We start from the raw sequence: 6,637 nt of genomic DNA, 5'->3' as shown, positions 1-6,637 counted from the left end.
AGTATACGCAAATCAATCAATATGATACTCCATATTAACAAATTGAAGAATAAAAACCATATGATCATCTCAATAGATGCAGAAAAACCTTTTGACAAAATTCAACACCATTTATGATAAAAACTCTCCAGAAAGTGGGCATAGAGGGAACCTACTGCAACATAATAAAGGCCATATACAAGAAACCCACAGCAAACATCATTCTTAATGGTGAAAAACTGGAAGTATTTTTTCTAAGATCAGGAACAAGGCAAGGATGTCCTCTCTCACCACCATTATGCAACATAGTTTTGGAAGTCCTAGCCACGGCAATCAGAGAAGAAAAAGAAATACAAATTAGAAAAGAAGAAGTTAAACTGTCACTGTTTGCAGATGACATGATACTATACGTAGAGAATCCTAAAGATGCCACCAGAAAACTACTAGAGCTAATCAATGAATTTGGTAAAGTTGCAGGATACAAAATTAATGCACAGAAATTCTTGCATTCCTATACATTAATGATGAAAAAACTGAAAGAGAAATTAAGGAAACACTCCCATTTACCATTGCAGCAAAAAGAATAAAATACCTAGGAATAAATTACCCAGGGAGACAAAAGACCTGTATGCAGAAAACTATAAGACACTGATGAAAGAAATTAAAGATGATACCAACAGATGGAGAGGTATACCATGTTCTTGGATTGGAAGAATCAATATTGTGAAAATGACTATACTACCCAAAGCAATCTACAGATTCAATGCAATCCCTATCAAATTACCAATGGCATTTTTTACAGAACTAGAACAAAAACTCTTAAAATTTGTATGGAGACACAAAAGACCCCGAATAGCCAAAGCAGTCATGAGGGAAAAAAACGGAGCTGGAGGAATCAGACTCCCTGACTTCAGACTAGACTACAAAGCTACAGTAATCAAGACAATATGGTACTGGCACAAAAACAGAAACATAGATCAATGGAACAAGAAAGAAAGCCCAGAGATAAACCCATGCAACTATGGTCAACTAATCTATGACAAAGGAGGCAAGGATATACAATGGAGAAAAGACAGTCTCTTCAATAAGTGGTGCTGGGAAAAGTGGACAGCTACATGTAAAAGGATGAAATTAGAACCCTCCCTAACACCATACACAAAAATAAACTCAAAATGGATTAAAGACCTAAATGTTAGACCGGACACACTGAAACTCTGAGGGTAAAAAATAGGAAGAACACTCTTTGACATAAATCACAGCAAGATCATTTTTGATCCACCTCCTAGAGTAATGGAAATAAAAACAAAAATAAACAAATGGGACCTAATGAAACTTCAAAGCTTTTGCACAGCAAAGGAAACCATAAACAAGATGAAAACACAACCCCCAGAATGGGAGAAAATATTTGCAAACGAATCAACAGACAAAGGATTAATCTCCAAAATATATAAACAGCTCATGCAGCTCAATATTAAAGAAACAAACAACCCAACCTAAAAATGGGCAGAAGACCTAAATAGACATTTCTCCAAAGAAGACATACAGATGGTCAAGAAGCACATGAAAAGCTGCTCAACATCACTAATTATTAGAGAAATGCACATCAAAACTACAGTGAGGTATCACCTCACACCAGTTAGAATGGGCATCATCAGAAAATCTACAATCAACAAATGCTGGAGAGGGTGTGGAGAAAAGGGAACCCTCTTGCACTGTTGGTGGGAATGTAAATTGATACAGCCACTATGGAGAACAGTATGGAGGTTCCTTAAAAAAGTAAAAATAAAATTAACACATGATCCAGCAATCCCACTACTGGGCATATACCCAGAGAAAACCGTAATTCAAAAAGACACATGCACCCCAATGTTCATTGCAGCACTATTTAGAATAGCCAGGTCATGGAAGCAACCTAAATGTCCATCGACAGACGAACGGATAAAGAAGAGGTGGTACATATATACAATGGAATATTACTCAGCCATAAAAAGGAACGCAATTGGGTCATTTCTTGAGACGTGGATGGATCTAGAGACTGTCATACAGAGTGAAGTAAGTCAGAAAGAGAAAAACAAATATCGTATATTAACGCATATATGTGGAACCTAGAAAAATGGTACAGATGAACCGGTCTGCAGGGCAGAAACTGAGACACAGATGTAGAGAATAAACGTATGGACACCAAGGGGGGAAAGTGGCCAGGGGGTGGGGGTGGGGGTGGTGGTGTGATGAATTGGGCGATTGAGATTGACATGTATACACTGATGTGTATAAAATTAGTGATTAATAAGAACCTGCTGTATAAAGAAATAAATAAAATTCAAAAATTTAAAAAAAACAAAAGAAAAATAAACCATCTGATTAGGGTGATTCGATTAAAGGTATTATAAATCATTCAAGAGTCTTTCGAAGTAGCTTTAAATAATATGAATTTGTAGTAAATGATGCTTGAATATTGTATAAGTAATTTTAAGTAAGTATAATACTCAAAATAGTTATAGCAGAAGTATACAGTTAACAAATGTTCTATTTTGTTTATTCATTTTTGTTTGTAAAACTTTGTATTTAATTTTTCATTAATTTAGACTTTGTTTTATATTATTTTATTTATTTTAAATTAATGGTATCTTTAATAACATGCTTAGGTTATTTTTTTAGATGTAGAAGATATACAATCATTATCTCCCTCCAAACCCTGCCCACTTCCTCCCCATCAACAAATGACAGGCTACTAAGTAGATTTCCATATGTAGATCTTTATGCATATTTCTTATGTGTAATTCCAAAGATTTTTATCCATATGCAAGTATGATTATATATCCCCCTTTGTTTTTACACAACAGGCAGCATAATATACACAGCAATCTTTCCCTTACTCACTGCATTTAACATCTAGACTGATAACTCCCAAGTTTATAGGCCAGACCTCTCCCCCTAATTCTAAACCCACATGTCTAACCACCTAATTAGCAACTGCACTTGGGTATATAATAGCCATCTGAAAATGAACTTGTCTAAAATTGAACTCGAGACCTCTCTCCACACCAGCTCTATTTCTAGTTTTCTTCATCTCAAGTCACTAACATTTCCATTCTACCTGTTCAGGCAAGTGATGACACCCTTCCATTTCCCCCTATTTCTCTCACAACAGTTCGAACAATAAATCCTATTGGCCCTACTTCAAAATACATCCAGAAGTCAACTGTGGCTCACCATCTCTGTTTTGCCACCATCCTCTCTCCCCTGGATTATTGCATTAGCATTTGAGCTGATCTTCCTCTCTATTTCCCTGAAGCCCACTCTCAATGCAGCAGCCGAAGTCTGCTGTATCACCTGCAAGACCCTATGTGATGGGTACCTCCTATTCTCTGGACTCATCTTTTCTGATCTCCTCTTATTCTCACTGCTTCAGCCTCATGGCTTTTCCTTCTGTTCCTCTAACATTTCTTTCTGTTCTGTTCCTCAGCCTACGGCTTCAAGGCCTCAAATTACCTGCTTTAGTTTTTCTGTTGTCATATTCATTAAATTCTGTTTTAATAATTTTAATAGTCTTTAAAATTTTTGTTTTGTTCTTTATTTAAAATTTTTTAAATATCTGAGTCAGTATTAAATAGTTTGCCATTTTCTGTTTGCATATTTCTCTAAGTATTGAAAGCTATTTATTTTCCACCAAGCACTTCCTTAGAGAAATCTCATAAATTCTTCAATATAGTGTTTTCATATTCATTATCTTTATTTTCTAGATATGCTATGGTGTTGTTTTACATTTGCTTCATGAACTGGGACTTATTTTAAAATATAGTATTAAAATTTATAGTTAGAATGAAACAAAAAACAAAACCCAGCAGGGACCAGTAGAATCATTCTCACAATGACATCTCTTTGGTTCTGACTCTTTGGTCTCCCTCTTCCATCTTTTAAGGATACTTTGATTACGTTGGGCTCACTCAGATAATCCAGGATAATCTCTTTATTTTAAGGTCAAGTAAGTAGAAACCTTAATTCTGCAACCTGGTTTCCCCTTTGCCATGTAACAAGACACATTCACCGATTCCGGGAGTTAGGACATGGACATCTTTGGGAAGCCGTTATTCTCCCTCCACACCTATTCTCTCCCTTTTAAAAAGGACTCTAGGTCTGTGATTTGGCTCAAGTATGGGAATTTGTTAAGGAAATATGACCATCTATTATATCGGCTCATGTCAAACCTCTGTGATCACATCAAGTTTTGGTTTTTGTTTGTCTTGCTTATACAAATGAAGTAGGTGGCTCACCACGGTCCTAGGGACCCCATCATAAATTAGCCACCATTAAAGATCTCTACAGACAAAATCATTCTAATTACTTCTTGTATTTGGTCACTCAGGGATTTCACCACCTATTGAATTCAGAGTGCTTATTTCCATGGCAGCATCTTTGGCTTTCTTTGCAGAAAACTGCCACTACAGAACATTTCAAGGATGCTGACACTGCCTTCACCAACTTATTTCTCAAAGCCTTGATGAAGGGTATGTACTCTGGACTCTCCTAGGTGATATAACCAGTAGGCCATTCATAATAAATCTACTCCAGGTTTCATATCTCCGTAAGCCTTCGGATACCTTCTTATATAGCAATTGTTCTCAACTGGAGCCAATTTTGCTTCCCCCTACGGACATTTGACAATGTCTAGAGACATTTTTTGTCATCATAAATTGGGGGAGGTGCTACTGGCATCCAGTAGGTAGTGGCTAGGGATACATCTAAACATTCTACAATCCACAGTCTCCCTCAACCTCCAACAAAGAATTATCTGGCTCCAAAATATCAATAGTGGTAAGACTGAAAAAACACTGCCCTACAGTATACCACAGGAATTCTGATATCTTAGCTTCATTGATTATAGACCACTATTGAGCCCAGATTTTAGTCAACAAATCTAGAAACTAAGTCATTCCCAGCTTCTTGAGCTAATGCATTGTATTCAGAATCTCTAGTTGATGCATCCATATTTAGAAATTCAGTCTGATCAAATGTTATATTCCTCCCACCCTGGTCTAACATATTTAAGATCTCTCTTTTTCTAATTTTATTTGTACCATTTTACCAACCTCTCCCTATTTCCCCCATATTCCTGTCCCTGGAAACCACTTTTCTACTCTCTGTTTTAAAGTTTAACTTAAAAGAAAATTAGATTCCACGTATAAATGATATCATGTGGTACTTTTCTTTCTCTGTCTGGTTTATTTCACTGAGTATAATGCCCTCAATGTCCATCTATTTGTAGCAAACTGCAGTATTTCTCCTTTTTCATGGCTGAATACTATTCTGGTATAAATACACACTTCACTTTCCTTATCTATTCATCCCTTGATGAACACTTAGGTTGTTTCTATATCTTGGCTATTGTGAATAATGCTGCAATAAGCAAGGGAATTCAGATATCTCTTCAATATCCTGTTTTCATTTCCTTTGGATATATACCCAGAAGTAAGATTGCTGGATTTTATAGTAGTTCTATTTTTAATTTTTTGAGGAACCCTCATATTGTTTTCCACAGTGGCTGCAGCAATTTACATTCTCACCAACAGTGTATAAGTGTTCTCTTTTCTCCACATCCTCACCAACACTTGTTATTTCTTATCTTTTGATAATAGCTACTCTAACAGGAGTGAAATGATATCTCATGTGGTTTTGATTTGCATCTCCTTGATAGTGATGTTGAGCACCTTTTTATGTACCTGTTGGCCATTTGTATATCTTCTTTGGAAAAACATCTATTCAGTTCCTTAGCCCATTTTTTAACTGGATTATTTTTGCTATTGAGCTATATGAGTTCTTTATATATCTTGAGATTAACTCCTTATCAGATATGATTTTCAAGTATTTTCTCTCATTCTGTAGGTTGCCTTTTCATTTCATTGATGGTTTCCTTTGCTGTGCAGAAGATTTTGAGGTAGTCCCACCTGTTTATTTTTGCTTTTGTTGCCTTCCTTAAGATCTCTTCTTATCCATACTTCCCAACTTTCTACTGATATGAATTGATAAACCTTATATTCTGTGCCTGTGCATCTGGGTTATACTCAGTGCTGAGCTGTATTACAGGCTTAGAATCATTAGAGGTGGTGGGAGTTGGTCTTTGTTTTTTATTGAAGTAAAGTTGATTTACAATGTTGTGCCAACCTCTGCTGTACAGCAAAGTGACTCAGTTATATATATATATATATATATGTATGTGTGTGTATATATATATATATATATATATGTGTGTATGTGTATATATATGTATGTGTATATATATATGTATGTGTGTATATATATATGTATATGTGTATAAATATGTATGTGTATATATATGTATGTGTATATATATGTATGTGTGTATATATATGTGTGTATATATATGTGTATATCTCTATATATGTATGTGTATATCTCTATATATGTATGTGTATATCTCTATACATGTATGTGTGTGTATATATATATATATATATATATATATATATATACACATTCTTTTAAAAATATTCTCTTCTATTATGGTTTATCCCAGGAGACTGGGTATAGTTCTCTGTGCTATACATTAGGACTTTGTTGTTTATTCATTCTAAATGTTGTAGTTTGCATCTACCAACCCCAAACTCCCAGTCCATCCCTCTCCCTTCCCCCAACCCCT

Source organism: Eschrichtius robustus, chromosome 3, assembly GCF_028021215.1.
Source record: "Eschrichtius robustus isolate mEscRob2 chromosome 3, mEscRob2.pri, whole genome shotgun sequence".
NCBI lineage: Eukaryota > Metazoa > Chordata > Mammalia > Artiodactyla > Eschrichtiidae > Eschrichtius > Eschrichtius robustus.
This window is presented reverse-complemented; position numbering follows the sequence as displayed.